This window comes from Petaurus breviceps, unplaced genomic scaffold (assembly GCF_028583685.1).
Source record: "Petaurus breviceps papuanus isolate PSGF00001 unplaced genomic scaffold, PetGlider_PUasm1.0 688, whole genome shotgun sequence".
Classification (NCBI taxonomy): domain Eukaryota; kingdom Metazoa; phylum Chordata; class Mammalia; order Diprotodontia; family Petauridae; genus Petaurus; species Petaurus breviceps.
In genome coordinates this window covers 16,557,019-16,580,616 of record NW_027186457.1, presented here as the reverse complement: position 1 = coordinate 16,580,616, position 23,598 = coordinate 16,557,019, and positions in this window count along the sequence as shown.

Genomic DNA, 23,598 nt, shown 5'->3' with positions numbered 1-23,598 from the left:
ATATATATATATATATATATATATATATATATATATATATATATATAATGGTTATTTACAAGCATTTAAATGACTCTTCCACAAAAGAGACACTAAAATTTTGTTATTTTGTCCTGGGTAGCTATGTGGTGCTGCCTGGGGTTAGGAAGACTCATCTTCCTGAGTTCAAATAAAGCATCAGAAACTTGCTAGCAGGGTGACCCTGGAAAAGTCACTTAACTTTGCCTTACTTCCCTCATCTGTGAAATAAGACCAAGAAGGAAATGACAAGCAACTCTAGTATTTTTGTCAAGAAAATCCAAAATGGGGTCCCAAAGAGTCAAACACTGTTGAAAAATACTTGGACAGGGCAACTAGGTGGCCCAGTGAATAGAGCACTGGACCTGGAGTCAGTAGGACCTGAGTTGAAATCCAGCCTCAGACACTTAAAAGAAAAACTAGCCTTTGACCATGGGCAAGTCACTTGAACCCAATTGCCCTCCAAAAAAAATACTTGTCAACAATTTGGTCTCTATAGAAAAACTAGAAAATTAGGAGCATTACATGGAGTTGCCAAGGGGGCAAATTTAGGTTTGTCAGGAAAAGATAAAACAAACAAACAAAAACCTTCTAAAACAGCACTGTCCAATAGTGGAATGGCCTGATTCAGGAGACAGTAGATTCTACCTCATGGGAGTTCCTCAAGAAAACTAGAGCAGCACATCTACAAGGATAATATAGAGAGGAATCTTGTTCAGGAATGCATTGGACTTGGATTCTGAGGGCTTTTACATGTGTGACAATTGGTGATTCAGTGATGATCAAAAAACTTATGTGTTACATCAGAAATGTTTATCTTAGGGGGTGGCTAAGTGGTGCAGTGAATAGAGCAACAGGCCAGAATTCAGGAGGACCCTGAGTTCGAATCTGGCTTCAGACCCTTAACACTTACTAGCCATGTGACCTTGGGCAAGTCACTTAACCCCAATTGCCCTCCAAAAAGGAAAAAAAAAATGAAAAAATGTTCAGCTTAGAAGGGATTTTAACCTGAGTTTGCCTGAATGTACATTGCTATTACCAAATCCTAAACTTTCTTTCTGTTGATTATTACTCTGTATATTTACTCAAAGACATTTGGAAATGGGGAATAGTCTTGAGAATTAATGTTGGTCAATATAAATACCTCCATGATTACATAAGGAGAATAAAATTATTTTCTTATTTGCTTCTTTCCAATGGTGTCCCCTTGGAATAGTATTAGATCTGCCCAGTGATATGTCCCTATATCTACATAAATAGCATTATTGATAGTCTTACAAAAGTATTAAAGGAAGAAATAGATCTGCCCAGTGATATGTCCCTATATCTACATAAATAGCATTATTGATAGTCTTACAAAAGTATTAAAGGAAGAAAAGGTTTTGCCAACATCAGCGCCTATTTTGCAAAATACATTCCCTTGAATTCAACTACATCTTCATGCATGGAGGATATTATATGCAAAAATAGACCTTTATTACAAGTTACATACTAGCACATGATTTTTCTATCATATATACAAAAAGACAGACTTAGTTCACTATTTAACTATTTTAAAATTTAAAAGAAATAACAATTCCTTTGGAAATTCTTTTTTTTTTCCTTCCAATCCCCAATGGAAGAGAAATTTATCTCTATAATGCCAATGGAACTGAGGTATGTTAAACTAATGCCATTGTGTATACATGTGTTTTCCCCCTTAAAATGGTAAAAGCTGAACTCAATTTAGAATTAATATTTAAATTTTACCCAAAGATTTAGAAAGTCATAATGGGAATAAAATACAGGGTAAATATTGGAAGCTATGGCCTAAGATTTAATCAAAACGACTTTTTAAAAAATGCATTCAATTCTGTATTGTCTATTAAGATACATGCCCATATCAGCCATTTTGGATGGATTAACTGTTTCCACTTCCTCCTCCCTCAGAAAATAACATGGTTCTGGAGTACAAAGCCTGCAGATGTTAAATGAATCATCCCTGATTCTCAGCCTAGCTTTTTCTCCACTTCTCCCATTCAGCATCTCATGTGAAAAACCACTTATGCCAAACATTCCTTCAACAGTCTTCATCAGAATGAGAAGTTTCTTAGGAGAATAATGAATATTTTAATGCTACTCACTGACTTCTTCCTTTTACAGAAGAGCACACATTTCAAAGAAATAACTTTTCTCTCCATTTTCACCTATTTAGCTTTATGATGGGACTTCTGACATTCCAGGGACTACTCAAAGATAAGGTGGTAGTGAAGCACTGGAAGCCTTTCTGTCTAAGCAGTGAGATTTCTCAAGAAATAAAAGTTGTTTTTGTTTTACTGGAATATTTCTTGTGTGGTTTGGCAAGATTCTAATTCCTTCTTTCATATTAGCTACAAATAGTAACCCTACAGGGGAAATTCCTGTCTAAAACAGCTCTACCTGTCAGAATGGGAAAGGGTAAGGGAATTCAGGTCCAGCATCAAAATGATAATAGCCAGTTTCTCATTTTGAGGAAAAAAAGGAAAGGAGAGAAAAGAAAGAGGAAGAGAGAGATAGAGACAGAAAGACAGAGACAGAGAGAAAGAGAGACAGAGAGAGTGACAGAGAGAGAGAGAGAGAGACAGAGAGAGACAGAGAGAGAGAGACAGAGAGAGAGAGAGAGAGAGAGACAGAGAGACAGAGAGACAGAGAGACAGACAGAGAGACAGAGACAGAGAGAGAGAGAGAGAGACAGAGAGAGAGACAGAGAGAGAGACAGATGGAGGGAGGAAGGAAGAATGGAACGAAGGAAGGAAAGAAGGGATGGAAGAATGTAAGGAAATAAAGAATGGAATGAAGGAAGGAAAGAAGGGATGGAAGAATGTAAGGAAAGAAAGAACAGTACTGGTGGTAGTATAATCATGATATCTAATATTTATATAGGCATTTTAAGGTTTAATCACTTAAAACTTCACTAAGGAGTAACCTTGATCAAAGGGATACCCTTTATAATGCTTTAAAGTTTGCAAAGCACTTTAGAAATAACATCTCATTTTATACTCAGAACAAAACTGATAGATAGATGCTGTTCTTATAACTATTTTACAGATTGGGAAACTGATGTAGTAAAATGTAAGTGACTTGTCCAGGATCCCCAGCTATTAAGGACCTGAGGACAGATTTGAAATCGGGTCTTTCTGCTTCTAGGTCTAGGACTCTACCCACTGTATCACTTGTTCAGTCATTTCCAACTCTTTGTGTCTTCATTTTGGAATTTTCTTAACAAAGATACTGGAATGTCTTACTATTTTGTTCTCTAACACATTTTACAGATAAGGAAACTGAGGCAAACAGAGTTAAGTGTTTTGCCTAGGGTCATACAACTTGTAATTTCAAATCTGCGGTTAGATTTGGACTCAGGAAGAAGAGTCTTCCTGACTCCAGGCCTGTCATTGTATTCACTGCACCTTCTAGCTGCCATTCTGTAACAGTTAGCTACATATATAATGTATAATGAGTCCACATTTGTGTGTGTGTCTTCAGCAATAAGAAAGAAACCAGAAGAAAAGCTTCTCTCTATACAATTATCACACAGAGAAAAATTCAGTCATTTTCTCAAGGCAAAACCTAAACAAAAAAAACCCCAAAACAACAGCAACAACAAAAACCCAAACCTGAAATCACAATCTTCAATGCTACCAGATTTTATGACGTTGTAATTTTCATTGGTGATAAATTGAGGTAGCAGCTTCTTTCACCTCAGCAGGTTAAGGAGAATAATATATTTTGCTAAAGTTTTTTTGTTGCCATTTCAGTTGGGGACAATTTTCTCCCACTCAGTATCTGATACTGGTACTAACATTACACCAACCCTAGTTTTAATCTTAGGTCTAGAAGGGAGGAACTTCAAAGGTTTTGAAGTTTCTTTTGTTTGTTTTTTTAACAAATGAGGAAACTGAAGCATTGAAAGTTAAATGAATTGTCCTAAACTAGAGAGTTATGAAGCATCTGAGACAGAATTTGAGCCTATCTTCTTGTCTTTGTTTTACTGGAATATTTATTGTGTTGCTTGGCAAGATTCTATCCAATATGTATTTGGTAAGATTCTATTCAATATGTATTCAAATATAGCCCTCTACCCAGCACATCACATGAGTCACATTTGATGACTTTCATCTGTTATAAGGAGGATACAGGAGCTAAAACCAAGTGATGTTCATAGGAATGCTATAATGAACCAGTTGTGTATATTTCCTGGGAAAGGCAGCTAGAAATATGTATATATTCTTTTCTACCTCCACACTGGACATACCCAGATCTCCTCTCTTGGATTTCATTGTTATATAGCTCCCATGAATAAAAAAAAATTCATTAAATCACCATTGTGTGCCAGGCACTAAGGAATTCGACATATGTGAAAGAGTTCCTTGACTTCAAGGAGCTTAAACCCTAGTCAGTGAGAATTGTTTTATAAATACATATACATATACATATGTATGTGCGTGTGTGTGTGTGTGTGTGTGTGTGTGTGTGTGTGTGTGTGTATTCCATAGGAGCACAAAGTAAATACAAAGTAACAGGGGATGAGATATTAGCAATTGGGGTTGAGATGGTGTTTGAACTGAACCTTGAAGAAAATCAGGTATTCTAAGAGGAAGAGGTGAGGAAAGAGTATGTTATAGGTATGGGTGAAAGTTAATGCAACAAGACAGGAATGAGAGATCAAATTCTATGCATGAGGAACAATAAGAAAGTCAATATCCATTAAGGCTGGGAAGTTATATTTAGTCCAGTTTGTGAAAGGCTTTTAATGCCAAACAGGTGATTTGATTTTTGAACCTAATGTTAATAGGGAGTCATTGGTATATATTGAGCAATGAAATGACATGGTCAGATCAATCCTGTCAGAAAGTCACATTGGCAATCTTGTGAAGAGAAGGGAGTCATGAGATGGAGGGACTTTTTAGAAGCCACTGAAATAGCGTTTTAATGAGGGAGAGATGATGAGTGCCTAGAGTAGACAGGTAGTTTTGTGATTGAGGGGAAGGTAATATATACAAGATACATGGTCAAGGCAGAAATGACAAAATTTGGCATTTAATCGAGTATGGGCACTGAGTGAGAGTTAGAAATTGACAATAGCACACACTCTGTGATACTAGATGATTAGCTGCACTAACCTCAAGACAAGAGTTTGAGAGGAAAGACAAATGATTCTTTTTTGGACATGTTGAGGCTGAAATGCCTGCAGAGCATCCAATTCAAAATGTCCAATAAGCAGTTTTCTGATGTGGGACTGTGGATATGTAAATCTAAGAGTAATTAGTGTAGAAATGTTAAGTTGAGCAAGTTAATTTGTTCACCAAGGACAGAGACTTGGAGTATACTCGTATCTCAGGAGGTGTGCTATGAATTATGATATAGAAAAAGATTTGGGAGCAGTTAGTTATAAGGAGAACAAAGAAAAAGTGGAGTCATAAAAAAAGCTGGGAAAGAGAAAATATACCAGGAGAAAAAAAAACAAAAAAAAAGATGATCAAAGTCAATGGTGCCAAATATTTTACACAAGTAAAGTTGTTTGAAGAAACAACAACAAAAAAAAAAAAAAACGTAGACTGAGCAGTTTTAGCACTTTGAGAGCTGAAAGGGTCTTCAGGAAATGACTAGTTCACTCCAAACATAAAAGATTCCAAAGTATAAGATACCTGATACAGAGTTGTCTAGCTCTATTCGAGGAGTTCTAAACAAGGAGAGTCCACTATCAATTAAAATCCTTCCACAATTGGGCAGTTTTAATTGTTAGGACATCCCTGCCCTCTCTGATATCGAGTCTAAGTTGGCCCTTTACAACTTGAAATAATTACTTTTGGTTTTGTCCTCTGGGGCAAAAGAGTAAAAGACCAGCTTTTCCTCCCCAATACTACTACCCTTTAAATGTTTGATCAGAGTATAATGGGTTCTCCTGGTGCTAAACAAACAAAAAAAAAAGCAATTTCGTCAGCTGATCCTCACATTGAATTCAGTTATGAATCCAAAAGACTCACACAACTGATCTCCTAGAGACACCTTCAAGTCTCTCAATGTCCTATTTAAACAATTATAACTGAACCAATCAAACTTTTCTAGGGTGAGATCTGATAGAATTTAGTAACAGACTTTAACCTTACTCTATATGTCTCTTAAGGTAGCCTAAATTTGCATTAGCTTTATTGGTTGACACAATACTCACAAATACTTTACTATTAGTACTTAAATATAGATCATTTATTGTTTTGTAAAGCTTTTGGATCCTTTTCTAAACAATAATGCTCTATATATGTCTCCCAAATTTTATATTATGGAGTTGACTTTTTAGTACCCAGCTGCCAAGCTTTAAGTTGCATCTAATTAGATTTGGTTCAATACTATAGCTTAGGGCTTCTTATATTTGTTTTGGGGTCATGGAGCCCTTTAGCAGAATTTGGCAGAAGGCAAATTCTTTTCAGAATAATCTGTGTTTTTAACTGCAAAAAATAAAATAAATATGATATCATAGGAAAACAACTATATTGAAATTGTTAGCAGATTATTTTAAAGGATGATGACATACTGTGGTACTCATTTTTGGGTATCCAACGTTGCTTCCATTTTCTGAAGATATCACTGACAATAGCTCTGCAATCCCATATGCAAATTGCTTCAAGACACAAAGATGTAGCTTAATAAGGTCAGTGACCTAAATTAATCAATGGCAATTAAGTGTTCTCATTCTATCCCTTTACCTAACTCTTGGTATTTATTCATTTATTCCTTATATTTCCTTCTTATTGAGATTATTTTCCTTTGTTTTTTCAGAGTTTTATTTTTAAATACCTCCTCTGCTTCCTGGACTGACTTCCTCTAACTACTTTATCCCATTAGAACCCTTTGAACCCTGTGAAATCTCCTTTTGAAAAATTTGGAGTGTATCAAAGACTGTGCCCATATTTCTTCTCCTTTCTTATAAAGCCTGGAATGGAGTAAACACTTTGCCCCAAGGTTCCCATCATTGCTACCCCAATAATCAGTTCTTCTCTTAATTAGAATCAGATTTTGAACAGAATTCCCTTTTTCTGTTTCCTCTGATTTCCAAAGGATAGAATCATCAGTAAAGGAAGTCAAGTTATCTTCCCTCCTTTAGACTATTAAATTAGATGTTTGATTCTCATATTATTTTTTTTCTCTTCTTCACTAAATGGTAAACAAGAAAGAAAAAACAACTTCTGCCCTTATGTTATTTAGTTTCTTGCTCAAGACTTTGTGGTCATTGAAAATACTTTCTAAGATTCCTCCTGGTGAAGTAATTTGTGCTTTCATGCATTATCAAAGGGCAGTAATTATCATGAATTTTATTTTTTTTGGGGGGGAGACTCTGTTACTTCTTAAATACTTAAGGGAACCGTGGAACCCACAGTGGCATAAGTAACCACCATGGCCAAGAGAGAGGTACACACAGCACACTTGCTACCCTCCCAAATTGAGCCAAGTTCAATTTTTTATCTACTTCATTAATCCCAACTCTTTCAAACCACTGACTTAATACTATTTAACTTAAACTCCCCCCTTCACCTCTTTCTCTGTCTCTCTCTCTCTCTCTGTCTTCTTTCCTCATCTTTAATTTCCTCATTTCTACTAGTTCTTTCCCTGATACTATTAAACATGCCTAGATCTGTTCCATCTTTAAAAAAAAAACCTCAATAGACCCTATCAACCAATTATTCTCCATTGTTAAACTAAACTTCTCAGGGTTAGAGTGTGGGGAAATTATCTAAACACAAAGTTTCTATTCCCTCTACTCTTTCTCACTTCTCAATATTTTGCATTCTTTCTTTGTTCTCAACTCATCACTCTATAGATATTATTCCATCCAAATTTACCAATGTTCTATTTCTGGCTTCTAAGTGGAGAGAAAGAAAAAGAGAGAGAGAGAGAGAGAGAGAGAGAGAGAGAGAGAGAGAGAGAGAGAGAGAGAGTGAGAGAGAGAGAGAGAGAATATAATTGTTCATTAATTTGCTGTAGAAGATACAATGAGATCATATCAAGGCGACGTTTATAGATGTTTGCTAGGTAAGAAAAGTGAGCTCCATTTCATCAAAGGTAGGAACTTAGTGGAGATGTGCTATGTTCTAGATTCAGTGCAAGACCTACATTTTGAATTTTTAAACTTAGTTATTTTCCCTCATTCTGGATATGGGTTCTTATTGTGAGAACTGAGGGATATGAGAGAAAATAATTCTTTCACTAACTCAAGCTCTTATTAAAAATAAAAGCAAATAAGATAGGCAGTGGGGTGCTGAGGAAAGGTGATGGAAAATCAGATAATTAGAGGGGTCACTATCTCATCAGAAAAGAACAAACTTGGGACAGATTTCATATAATGAACTATATGAATTCACTTCCCTACAGTTCTGATCAGGCAGATACTTAATTTGTTTAAGGGATAAAGAAGCATAAATTAGAATTGTACAATATGAATTTTGGCATAGATGATTTTCAATCAACCAATAAAAGCTACTAGAAGGAAAATTCAATGCAGTACTTAAGATGGTGAAATATGCATACTAAAAATAAACTTTATGTGGGTGGAGTCAAGGTGGTAGATTAGAAACAGGACTTCTACCCAGCTCCTGCTTCCACCTCCTCCAATTCATGTAAAAAATAACTAAACAAACTTTTGAGCTACAAAACCCACAAAATGACAGAGAAAAGCTAACCTCCCACTGAAGACAGTCTGGTAGACTGGCAAAAAAGGGCCAGCACAGCTCTCTGGGAGCCTAGCCCAGCCCTGCGTGAGCCAGAGGTATTATCCTCAGGGTGGCCACAACCAGCTGAACCTGGAGGTACTTCAGATCTCCAGCAGATGTGGTGGTTTCCAGAATTATCAACTCATAGATGCTAAGGACAAAGTCAGAGGTCAGTGCAGTGTGGACTTTGGGAACCAGGAGTTTGGGAGTGCAGTCCAGACTTTACCCCCTGGAGGGAGAATCGGCTGAGGGCCAGCGGCCCTGAAGCCCCAACCACGTGGCTGCTTCAGAGCTACTGGCCTGCAGATTGTAGGGGGACCAAGATACCAGTCTTGGGGTAATTGTGCTTGCTTTAACCTGCTTGGATCTTGATCGCTGTCTAGGGTTGAGGTTCTAGGGTGTGTGACCAGTTTACTAGAGCATGTGGAGGTTTCAGAGAGGGCACCCAACTAATAGCTCCAGCAGCTGTGAAAACCCCAGCAATTGGGACAAAGCTCTCCTCTGTGGTAGCAGAGTTCTACTGTGGCAAAAAGCTCAAAAGTCAAGAAATTCAGTGGAAATATCAGGATGGAAAGGAAGCAAAGCAAGCAGAACAATCCAAATTTAAACTCCAAATTTGGTGACAAAAAGGAACAAAGCATGGAACACGGGGAAGACAGCAAAGTCCGAACTCCATATCAAAAGCTTCCAAGAAAAGAATAAGCTGCTTACAGGCAATAGAGGAGCTTAAGAAGGATTTTGCAAACCAAATAAGTGAAGTGGAAGAAAAGTTGGGAAGAGAAATGAGAATGATGCAAGAAAATTTTGAAATGAGATTCAACAACCTGACTGAAGAAAATAACACCTTAAAATAGACTAACTCAAATGGCAAAAGAGGCTGAAAAGGCCAATAAGGAGAAGAATGCCTTAAAATGCCTAATTTGACAGATAGAAAAAAGAATATCAAAAACTCACTAAAGAGAATCATTCCTTCAGAATTAGATTGGAGCAAATGGAAGCTAGTGAATTTATGAGAAATAAAGATACTATTAAATAGATTAAAACAAATAAAAAATAGAAGACACATGTGAAATATCTCATTGGGAAAACCACTGACCTAGAAAATAGATCCAGGAGAGATAATTTTAAAATTATTGGACTACCTGAAAGCCAAGATCAAAAAAGAACATAGAAATCATCCTTCAAAAAATTCTCAAGGAAATTTACTCTGATGTTTTAGAATCAGAGGGAAAAGTAGAGGTTGAAAGAATCCACCAATCACCTCCTGAAAATGATCCCAAAAAGAAAACTCCTAGCAATATTATAGCCAGGTTCTGGACTTCCCAGATCAAGGAGAAAATATTACAAGCATCCAGGAGGAAACAGTTTGAATATTGTGGAAACACAATCAGCATAACACAGGATCTGGCAGCTTCTACACTGAGGGATGAAAGGGCTTGGAATATGATAAACTGGAGGTGAAAGGAGCTGGGAATAAAACTAAGAATCACCTACCCAGCAAAACTGAGTATCATGTTTCAGGGGAAAACATGGTCATTCAATGTAATAGAGGATTTTCAAGCATTCTTGATAAGAAAACTAGAGTTGAATAGAAAATTTGACATTCAGATACAAGAAGCAAGAGAAGCATGAGAAGGTAAACAGGGAAAAGACATCATAAGGAACTTATCAAAATTGAACTATTTACATGCCTACATGGAAAAATGATAATTGTAACTTATGACATTTTCCTCAGTATGAGAATAGTTGAAGAGAACAGAAATGTGTGTGTGTATACACACACACACATGTCTATATAGGAAGGTATATGGGTGTATGAATACATATGCGAGAGTGTGTACATATGTATACAAGTATACATAGACAGAGGTCACAGGACCAATTTAATAGGAATAGATGATACTTAAAAGGTGAATTTAAAAGGAGAGGGAGGGATATAATGAGAGGAGATTGGGGGAGACAGAATGGGGTAAATTATTTCATATAGAAGAGGCCAGGGAAAACTGTTACAATGGAGGGGAAGAAAAGGAAGGGAAAAAAGAATAAGTCTACTTTTTTCTCACTGAATTTGGCTTAGGGAGGGAATGACATACACACTAAATTGGGTATCTCATCCTGCAGGAGAGTAGGGATGAAAGGGATGAGAGGAGGGATGATGGAAGGGAGGGCAGGCTGGGGGAAAGGGTAGTTGGAAGCACCCACTTTTGAAAAGGGAGAAGACCAAAGTAGAGAATAGAACAAGTGAAGGGGTGGGATAGAATGGAGAGAAATATAGTCAGTCTTTCACATTATGTCCACTATGGAAATGTTTTGCATAGCTGCAGATGTACAACCTATATTGAATTGCTTATCTTCCCAGTAAGTGTGGGTGACAAGGGAGGAAGAGAAAGAATCTGGAATTCAAACTTCTAAAATCAAATGTTTAAATAAATATTTATTATTATTATTATTATTATTGTTCTTATTTTATTTTATTTTACATGTAACTGGGAAATAAGATATACAGACACTGGGGCATGGAGATCTGCCATGCCCTGCTGGAAAGTTGGAGGGGGCATGAGGGAAGATTTGGGGAAGAGCAGATTGGGGGAGAGAATATTCAGTTGGATCACTATTTGGGGGTGGTGGTTAGGGGAAAATGGGAGGTAATTCTGTAATTCAAAACCTTGTTGAAATGAATGATGTAAACTAAAAAATAAAAAAGAGTGAAAAATAAACTTTATAATTACTTTATTTTAGAAGATTTTTTAAAAATTTAATTGTTTTTTAAAGTTTTATGTTCTAGATCAAGAGTTGGCAAACTATAGTCTTGGAGAAAATCCAGTCCGGCCTATTTTTGTTTGTCTCATTATTATTTTTTTACATTTTTAAATATAAAAATATTTACAAGTGTTAAAAAAATCATCCTTGGCTCAAGGTATAAAAACAGCTGTGGCAGATATGGCCCACCAGAAGTAGATTGCTTACCCACTGTATTTGATCACACTCTTTTGCCTAAAGTGCTCTGCTCAACTTGCCTTTAAAAAACCCATCATTCAAGGCTCACCAAATCAAATTTATATACACAGAGACATGCACACACACGTGCATAATATTGTATATATTTGTATGCATGTATTTATCTATTTGTATCTTTTTATTTAACTAGAATTTAAGGCTTTAGGGGGCATAAATTGCCTTTGTTTTGGTTTGTTTTATTGATTGGTTGGTTCTTATCTCCAGTATCTAGCACATTGATTGGCATAATATGTTTAATAAATGTTAATAAATGTTTGTCCTATTCAACTGAATGATGCCCTTTAAACACCATAATAAATTTAGAAGGTAAGTACTTGAGATGGACTTAGACTCATTTTTCAGTTATTAAAATGTATACTTTAATAAAAGTTAAGTTCCATGAATGTCAGTGTGCTATGGCTTCTTGACTTTAAATCCAAAACTGAAGTCACCATCTGATGCTACTTTTAGTATTTTCTTCCTTCTAGAAAAAGTATGCCACAGAAGAAAATTAGTTAGCATTGTAATTTGAAGATCTATTTTTGAAACCTGATTCTGAAATTTTTTTTATTTTACTGCATTTACTGTGTTACTGAGGCAAACCACCAAATTCCCATGTCTCCCAGACAAACCAATGGTACTTATATACTAGTCATAGATAGGTTATGATATGTTTTATTGGAGAAATTTATCAAAATGAAAATTCCCTCCATAGTAATGAAATGACAAATCTTTTGTGATTTTTTTTTATTTTCTTAAATCATACTTTGATACCTTGTTTTATTTCATATTCATTTACATTAGTAATCCTACAAGCTTCAAATCCACCCATAAGACCTATTTTGTAACAACTATTTAAAAGAAAGATGAAAAATGTATTTTGATAAAACTAAACTAAACAACACATCAACTGTGACTGAAAATGTATGTAATATTTCACATTCAATCTCCCATTTAGGATTTGTATTTGGGCTGGTTCATTTTTGCACTGCATCATCAGTGATAAGTTTTTTTCTATATTTATATGACTTTCAGATTAGTCCTTGAGTTTTTTTCTATTTATACTATTGTAGCCATTGTGTATATTGTTTTCCTGTTTCTGCAGAATTCCTTTTGTATCAGTTCATCTGTTTCCCCATGTTTCTTTGAATTCTTCATAATTATCATATACTACATCACAGTAATGTTCTTTCAGGTTCTTAAATCAAAATTTGCTTAGATATTATAATCAATGGGCCTTTACTGGCATGCATGGATAAAAAGGTATGATTATCTTAATATTTAGCATAATTCAATTTTTCTATAAAAATTGCATTCATTAATGGTTTCATCAATGATACTTGCACAAACCTTGCAAAATTGATTATTCCCTTTTTTGTTAGCTTTTCTAGTATCAGAGAGGAGAGGTGAGGGCTCATATTTGTATTTTTAATTTCCTTTTCTCTAATTTTTCCATATTCTTTTTCTTTGATAACTTTGCTTTCATAACTATAAAGAGAAACGTTTTTTTTTAATTTCCAGAATAATAAAGCATATATATTGCATTCCTCATCTCATAGCTCTAATAAGTTCATGTCATTTAGAAGTATACTTTGTTTTCAATCAAAATACATTAGAATTCAAATCAAATAATGCTAAAAGAGAGAAAGGATATCATCCACAAATAGATATTTATCAGAAGAGTCTATTTTCCCCATATTAAGATCTCTTTTTTCTTCAAATTTTGCTCAATTATGCAGCCATCAATCAGGCTTAACTTAAGCCTTATATTATAATAGTTGCATAATCAGATTGATTTCCCAATATACTGATAATTCTCCAGGTAACAAAATAAAAAAAAAAAGCTAACACATTTTAGAATTTAAATTATCCTAACACAATGGAGAAAGATTTAGTCCATTATGTTTTTATTAAATTTTATCTTCTTTTTCTCTTTATATTGTGAACAGAGGCTAAGTAAGCAAATCTAATAGTCATATAGTAACACAAATCTAGAAGCAGCATCCTCTGCTTGACATGGCTGTTGAGACCAAATACAAAGAGCATGAATTTAAATAATAATGAAATCACAGCTGTCATTTTTCTTTTCAACTGGTTCTTTTTAAAGTAATGTGCCTTTAGTTTTTAATGGAAGTCCCCCTTTCAGTAGCTTGCTATTTTTCGCCCAAAAGAACAGTATAATAGGTATAATCAAGACTATAGAAGGGACATAATAGGGGGGGAAACTATGATGAGATAAGAGATTATAAAGTGTCTGGAATTCTTCAAATGCAGTAATTTCATTTTAAATGGTATAGAGCAAAATTTTAATGCCAGCAACTTAGAAATGACTTGAAAGAGGGAGCACACAGAGGAATAGTGCTACTATTTGTGTTAACACCATTCCAAATGTGAACAGCATCCCCCATGGTGGCTGTCTATCTCCCAGCATTATCTTTAAACTTTGAATGGTAAGCTATAGGAAGAAGAACAAAAAAACCGTTTTAGCTTGCTACTGAAAAATAATATCCTGTTCAGAGAAATTAATCAGAGAAAAGCCCGGCCATTACATTATTTATAGGTTAGCTTTATAAAGATAGAACAAATCATTTTGTGTTGTCTGTATATGTTTATGCTTGTGCCAAACTAAAGGGATTAGGGGACACATACCAACTTAATAAGAAAAAATGGCTTTGTTCTTAATAAATATTGTCATACTTCCCTTATAGAGTTGTTGGAAAGAAAACATTTTGTAAAATATAAAAGCCCTAGATAACCAAGTTTCTTAGTGTTCACGGTATTTTTGCAACTAAGAAGTGACATTAATATAGAGCTTTAAAGTTTTAAAATATTTTAAATGCATTATCCCATCTGAGCCCCAAAACAACCCTGTGAGGGAAAGAAAAATTAAAATTTTATCTCCACTTACAGATGAGGAAAATGAAGAAAGCTATTTTGCCAAACTTAAAATGCTATGTAAATACTAGGCATTATTATTATAATTAATAGGTACTGTTCTAATCATTAAATGATCTGCCTTGGCCACATATCTGAGTCCAAAGGAGAATCTGCACCAATTTCTTGGCTATAAGATTTGTGCTCATTTCAATGCACCATACTATCTAAAAGCATCATTATCAATATCGAAAATGGGTAAGTAAATTTGATTCACTAACTGTGGGTGAATGAATTTAAATTTCTTGACTAATGTTGCTTTAAGTTACAAATAGTTTTTATTGTCAATTGAAAAGAAAGAAATTTATTTTGCCTAAAATCTTTGGTTTAGAATCTTAGCATCAATGCCAATTAGGTGATAAGAACAATGAATTTATAGGTAAAACTCTTAGAAAACATTTGGATTAAAGCAAGATTGAAAATGACAAATGTTAATGAAATTAAAATTGTTATTCCTAGCACATAGTGTTCTCTTTGGGGAAATACACTATGATAAGATTATCATAATAGATTGAATGTGGGTCCAAAGAATGAAAAAAAAAATTCATTCCAGGATTTAACATATTAAATGACTCCACCAGCGTATATTTACCCATCAGGAAATTAGCATAGGAGACTGGATTAATATTCAAGATTCATTCAGTCTACATAGAAAATTGGCATCAATAATTAACATTTCCTTTTATTCAGTAATCTTTTACTAAAGATTTAATTTCCATTGCATTCAAATTATTAACATATTCTCTATGTTCTTATTGTTGCTGGTGTGTATGCATGTGTGTGTGTGTGTGTGTGTGTGTGCGCGCGTGTGCACATGTGCTGGATTCATTGGAGAGGGATATTTTGGCCTGGAAATTCAAGCATATATTGAGCAAAGCCACAAAACAATTACTTGGAATTTTCTAGAAGTGTCAGTGTTGCTTTGTTTAAGGTTTCCAGATCTAGTGGTGAAAACTGGGCACACTCAGGGGTGTTCTGGTAAATATTTAACAACCAGCTCTCAAAAAAAAGGTGCCTATGACACCTTTAAATTTAATTTCCATTAGAATTTTCTCCATCACTTTCTTAAGTCTAAAAGATCAAGAAAACAATAAATTAAGCCCTAATTTATAGCATTTGTGGATTTCTGAGATCTAAATGCTGACAATATAAATAAACATTTAATGTTCAGCTTTCCTGAGCAAGTACCCCCTAGCTCCTGCATGCCTCTGGACCTTCTTATATGATTATCATGCTTGAGCAGCCCAGTACATTAGGCACTTATCAAATGTTTATTGAATTGCCTTATACTTCAGCAGCCTCAGTTTCCTCCTGTGTAAAATGATGGGTTTATCATTCATTTTGCCCATTTATCAATAATTCAATAAGCATTTATTAATAAGCCTTGATTAAATGAATAACACAACTATCTCTAAAATGTTTTTTTTTGCTTTGCTTGATATTGGGGGATTGATATTTTTGAAGTTTCCCCCTTAATTAGACTGAAAATCCCTTGAAAGGGAGCCAAGATGTTGGAGTAAAAGCAGGAACTTATTTGAGCTCCTGCTCAAACCACCTCTAATACTTGTAAAAAATGACTCTAAACAAATTTTAGAGCTACAAAAGCCACAAAATGACAGAGAGAAGCAAAGCTCCTGCTGAAGGCAGCCTGGCAGGCCAAAAGGAAGGGTGTACCACCTTGGGTGCAGGGCAGAGCACAGTCCCACATGAGCCAAAAGCCAGAAAAGACTTCAGGAGAGTGAATCACTGGCAGCTGTGGCAATTTCCAGACTTCTTCACCTATAAATTCCAAAGAGAATGTAAAAGTTGGGGTCAGAAATTCTGGAGATCCTGCATGAGAGAAGAGTTCTGTCTGGCCCCTGCCCCTGGGGTGCTGGAGGTGGTGGCCACAGCAGTGGCCAGGGGGCTGCCTCCTAAGCTCCAGGCCTACATATCATGGGGGAACCAAGTGACCAAGCAGAGGGCATTTGCAGGAATCACTCTGCTGGCACTGAGGCAGGATTCTCTTGGTTTGTACTGCTCAGATCTGGGTCACACTATAGGGTGGTGGTCCTGGGGTAAGGAGTGTTAGTGTGACAGAGCTTGTCGAGGCTGTGGAGAGGCAGTCCTCTTCAAAGTTCTGAGGGAGGTGCCTAGAAGAAGGAACAACATCTTTCTGACAACAACTGTGCAAATCCCCAGAAATTTGGGACACAGCACTTTCCACTTTGGAAGCAGAGCTCTACTATGGCAAAGAGCTCAAAAGTCAAATAATTGATTGGCAAGATGAACAAACAGAGGAAGCAAAATCAAAGTATAGAATTGTTTTTTGGTGACAAAGACAAGCAAAACATAAAACCAGAAGAAGACAACAAAGCCAAAACTCCTGCCTCAAAAGGCTCCAAGTAAAATGTGAATTGGTCTCAGGCCATGGAGGAGCTCAAGAAGGATTTTGAAAATCAAGTAAGAGAAGTAGAGGAAAAATCGGGAAGAGAAATGAGAATGGTGCAAGAAAATCATGAAAAGCAAGTCGGCAGCCTGCTAAAAGAGACCTCCAAAAATGCTGAAGAAAATAACACCTTAAAAAAATAGACTCACTCAAAGGGCAAAAGAAGCCCAAAAAGCCAATGAGAAGAAGAATGCCTTAAAAAGCTGAATTGGCCAGATAGAAAAGAAATTTCAAAAACTCACTGAAGAAACTAATTCCTTCAAAATTAGATTTGAGCAAATGGAAAATTTACGATAAATCAAGATACTGTAAAAACAGATCCAAATGAATGAAAAAATAGAATGCAATATGAAATATCTCATTGGAAAAACCACTGACCCAGAAAATAAATAGAGAGGAGAGATATTTTAAAATTTATTGGACTACCTGAAAACCATGATAAAAAAGAGCCTAGATGAATATCCCTTGAAGGAAATTAATGAGAGCTATACTGCTAGTCCAGAGGGATGCTCTTCCCTGAGGAGGCAGGTCATTTTTATATCAGCATGATGAAAGTAAGACAAGCCCACTGATAAACACAAACTTCATTAACTCTACTTGTGTGAAGCAGAATAAACACTTGCAAAATTGATTCCAATGTATCTCTTTCCTTTTAAAGAAATAACATCTGTTTCACATCATAAAAGATGAAGAGAAAATTAGACAACTGTTAAGACAATTCATGATTCAAAAGGGAATTTTTCATTGTCACAATCAAATCAGAACTGATCTCTTGTCCCTTAGCATTTTTGCATACTACTTACATGATGGGTGATATAAAATCAAATACCTCCTGAATCTGAGTTGACTTATTCCATGCTTCAATTAATTTCAACTCAGTTGACTTCCATAAGCAGTTAGTAAGCAACTAATTGGTACCAGGCAGTATACTTAGTTTAGGGGATAAAAAAGATGAAATTTAAAATCATTTCTGCTCTTAAATAACCTATATTCTTCTGGGACAAAGAAATATCTACATGTATGTTTGTAAAAAAATAGTATTTGTATAAAGAAGTACATAAATAATGAGTTATTTATTTAAATCTTTAATATTTATGAGGTTTTTATAATTTATATATGTATATACATAAAATATTTAAAATCCTTGTGAGGAAAGATTTCTAAAATCTTATAGCGATCATTACATAGGATCCCAGAATCATAGATTTCAAGCTAGAAGAGACACCACAAGCCATCAAGGATTTTTTTTTTTAAAGATGAGGAAAAGGAGACATACAGATGTCAAATTAATTTTCAAGGATTATGCAGGTATGAAGTATATGGAAGACTAGGAATCCAGGTCCTTTAAGACTTGCTTACTAGATGATATTTTTATTAGTTTTATAAAATTTGACACTACTGTTATTATCATCATTATTGTTATTGTTATTATTATTATTAGGTGGAGAGAGTGTTAAGACATTGAATCAGAGAACCTGGTTTTAAATCTCATCTCTACCACTTGTTGTCTTTGTGATTTTAGGTCCATTATCAGTCAATGTATCTGACAGGGCTTTTGTATTCTTATTCATTAAATTAGAAAGTTGGACTAGGTGACATCTAAATCTATGAACCTTTGATTTTAAGATGTTCAGAATGTGAAGAAAAAGACACTCTTTTTTTTTTTTTAAGCAATCGGGGTTACGTAACTTGCTCAAGGTTATATGGCCAGTTATTTCTGGGTGTGGTGCTAAGTATCTGAGCCCAGATTTTATCCCCAAGTCATCCTGACACTGGAACCGGTGCTCTTACTCGCTGAGCCAATGGGCTGCCCCAAAAAGACATTCTTAATTGTAATGTTTAACTTCTCTGGGACCCATTTTCCTCATTTATGAAATGAGGATAAGAGCATTTCCATACAAGGTGGTTTTGAGAATCAGATAAGACTTTTTTTTATCTAAATATGTGTTTATATGCATACATACACATATTTATACATATATATGAGTATATATATAAAACCATTAAAAAGTCTTAGTGTCATATGTATGTATACATATACACACATACATATTTATATATACATATACATGCATCTATATATGTATATATTAACTATTATCATCATTATGCAATGTCTATATGATGTACACTAACAACATATATGTAATCAATTGCTGTCTTTTCCATTCTCCCTTCACAGATCTCATCACTTAGCTGCTGCCCTTCTGTACCTCAATCCTGGGCTACCATAATAGTCTTCTAGTTGGTTTTCTTTCCTCATCTTTCTCCACTCCAGTCCATTCTCTAAACAGCTACCTAAGTGAATTTCTTAAAATACAGGTACAGACATCACAAACCCACCCACCATATGTTCAGATCTCTACCTTCCCTACTCAATAAAATCCATTGTCTTTGTATTTCTACCAGGATCAAACATAAAATCTTCTGTCTTTTAAAGCCCTTTGCAGTCTATGTCATTTTCATTCTTTTATACTTTATTTCACTCCACTTATCTTAAAGTACAATACTGTCCTTCTTGCTATTTTTTCTCACAACATTCCATTTTCTCTCTTTTGTTATTTCTTCCACTATCTCAGAATACCCAAGATCCTCTTGCATTACTTCTGTCTCCTGTAGTACCTGACTTTCTCCATGGATTAACTTAAACCCCACTTTCCTAGAAGCAGCTCTCCTCTCATCCCCCCTTCCAATATTATTGTTTTTCCTCTGAAAAGGATTTCCATCTACTTGCATGTTATTTCCTCCATTAGAATGTGAATGCTTGAGGTAAGGGACTGTGTTTTGTTTGCCCTTCTTTGTATTCTTAGCTCTTAGGATCATGCCCAGCACAAAGTTAAATAGTTAATAAATACCTGTTGATTGAAATAATGTTGATGAACTGACTGGATGGCAGGAAGATGCCAGGGGTCAGGCACATTTTGGCTTTTGTGATTAGGTGAAGCTAGTTCATTTTCCTCAGACGGTATAGAAAGACTCCATGTTAGGAGTTCCATATTTGAGATAGAGTGGTTTATATCCTCTAGTGCAGCACTTCTTAAATTATAAGTCACAACTCCATATGGGGTCACATAATGCATGTGGGGATCACAAAAAATTGGCAACAGTAAAAGGTTTCAGAATGTGCAATGATAAAAAAAAATTCAAAATCAAATGCATAATGAATCCAAGGTGTTTCTGGCAGCCCTTGCCCATGTTGCATAGCATAAGTTCACTGCAGCCTTGGTTCTGAACACACAACATGGGCACTTCTCACTATGCATGCCATTACACCATCCAACAAACGCCAAGTCACGGTGCCAGAAACACCTCAGCCCAAATTGTAGACTATCGTATGTTGTGAATTGTAGTGTTTTTACTGTACATGCAAAATTGTTAATGAATTTTGGCTTAGGATTAAGAATGAATTTCCAAGAATTCCTGAAATGGCCCTAAATGGACTTCTGCTATTTTGTACTACATATTTATGTAAAGCAGCATTCTCAGTATTAATGATTATAAAATCAAAATATCAAATCAACTCTGAAAAACATTAAAGATGCTCTGTCATGCATTATAAAATATTCCATGAAGATGTAATTCCTTAAGTAAAAATAAACAAATACATCCATCTAGTTAGTATGCAAATTTGCTTTCATCTTTAACAAATTATAAAATTATATGTATAGCAAAGAATTATTTTTTCATTTCTTTATGATTTATTAGTAAATGTTTGATTTGCGTACCTATTTTATAAACCTATATGTACTGAGTCACATAAAAATTTCTCAGGTGAAAAGGGGTTGTGAGTGAGAAAAGTTTAAGCCCAGACTGTTGTGGGACACTGGAATACTGATGACATTCTCTCTTTTATCTGAACACCAATTACTTTTTGCATATTCTGGACCTATGGAAAGCTAGAGTAAATGACTACCTGTTTGAATGTAATTTGTAGGACATCCAAAGTTATAGATAACCCAAGAGACCATGTGAATTTCTTATAATTCCAGTAATTCCTTTATTTTGTATAGTTTGTCTTCAAAAGTATTGGAGGAGTAATACCTTTTTTTAAACAATAAAAGATTAGCATAAATTCAATCATTGGATCACAAATGTGGGAAAGGAACCTAAAAAAATAGTTATCAGGTTCAATTCATTCATTCTGCAGATCAAGAAACAGAAGTCCAGAGATAATAAATTAATTATCCAGGGTCATAGAGAAAATAAATTAAGGAGCCTTATGTACTCTACTTGGAAACATAAAGATGGAGAAGTTCCTGTAATATTCCTTCTTGGTAATGGGAGTCATATCAGAGTAAGACCTGGAGATGCATACAATTTAAACATAAAATTTTTGAAAAGAAAACTTCAAGAGTAGGAGTATAATAAACTGAACACACATCTCAAAAGCACTCATCCTACTGCCTAGGATTAAATTAAGAATTCTTGTATCAAGTATAATACAGTCCCCATTGGGGGAGGGGAAAAAAGTCTACCAAAACAGAAGTGTCTTCTAAAGAACTGAATATTCATGAAACAAAAGTGAACATGAATAGATTAAGGAGAAAAGAAAAGAAAAAGTAGCATTCACATTGGAAAGGTAAAACTTTGCAAGTTTAAAAAATGTATCATCATTATTTATTACAGGAATTTAGAGATTTTCCCCATGCTTTTGAGTGACATTTATACAAACCCTGAAATTGAATCTATATATGAATTTGGGCAAAAAGACAATTTCATCTGTGTCTTTAAATAGCTCTATAGTTGAGAGAGAAACAGAGGCAGAGAGAGTCACAGAGTGTCAAAGTCAGAGACAGAGAAGACAAAAGAGACAGAGACACAGAGGCAAAGGAAAACTGTGATACGGGCATTTTTTGCAATACACTGATGAGCACAGTGCATAAGAAATGGGTACATCACCCTTTGGTAAAGGGCATCAGAAAAACATTGTATAATTTTTATGTCTTCATAATGTGCTTTGCTGTTATGAGAAAAAGGATTCAAGTTTCACTGCATCTTTAAAACCAGTAAGAATTAGAGAGTGGAGATTTTGAGCAGGTCTTAAAAAAAACAAGTAAGTAACACTTTTAATACTTCAGGATTTATTAACCTAGGAGCACTAATGTGTTTTGTGCTGAAGCTTTTCAACTTTCCATAATCAAAATTTTTATTTTAATTTTTGTCATTGCCTTGAAACAATCTCCTTAAAATGACAATTCCTAGCAGAGAAGAAATGAAGATATACCTTGAACTCAATGAAATGTCATGCCTATTCATCAAAAATATTGATTCTACCTATTTCTTTAGATTTTCTTTGCTGTTTCACTACAATTCTATTCCCACATTAGATGAATAATTTTCTCACTATTATATAACTACCAGGGTAGCAGGAAGGTACATGTGGTGGCCAAGATATAATGAGAGACTAGAGTGAAATCTGACTGGAGCTAGGCTAACCTAACAAAGGGCCTCTTGTGAGGGACTCATCAATTGAGACAGAGAAGCCAAGAAAAAAATATCTTCTGGGCAATAAGTCAAAAAATTAAAAATAAAATTCTCCAAGGAATTTTTCATGTAATGCCTAATCATCTATAACTGAAACCAGAAGATTAGGCAGAAGTCCATAATGCAGATACACAATCTTAGGAAAGACTTATCACCATGAATCCCTCCATATTGGCATATGTGATTTAGTGTGTTTGTGTGTGCATGCATGTGCGTGCATGTATGTGTGTGTAAATATTGCAGCTCCCAAGCTTTGTAGTCTATTAGCATTGCCTGAATCTCAATATCTAGTCCATTCCAGATGGATATTTTTTGTGATTGTTTTTATTATGTTGACTATGTCTGCTCACTCCTTCTAATCTCATGGTAACACATAAACTCTGCATTTAAATTCAATTCTCTGGCTCAATTCTGATGACATTGTATTTAGGAGGACAAGGCAATCTTACTACCTGAACAGCATCAATGATTCATGCTAGTCATTGTGCTACTTACAGTTGCTCCTAATGCCCCACCACCCCAAGCATCATATACTCTAATTTCTCCTCTCTTTCACAGTGGTTGATCCCATGTGTCAGAGGAGAGTGAATAAAACTTCCATGAAGAACATACCAATATCTATTTTTTCTTGTCTTTGGCCCATGTTTGTAAGTGTCTAACACAAAATGTTTCACACAAGCTCCTATTAAGCTAAAATAGGATTCTCAAGGGAAAATGCATGTGTCATGTGAGAAGAAGTTTAGTTAAGGTTTATGGAGTGGATTAGCATCAATAAATTGACTCCTTGATAATGAATTTTTGCTTATGGTAACCTTAGAAATAAAGAAAAATATACATTTGTCCTCAAACCAGTGTCATCCCCTTCCCTTACCACAGCAGATATGGAGAAAAGGAAGCAGATGGTACTTAGAAGTACACTATATTGGCAGCCCCAAAACATTAAGTTAACAATTCATCATTTAAATGTGAAACTTATCCAGTGAAAAATGACTTGGTTCACTACTGAACCACATCTGC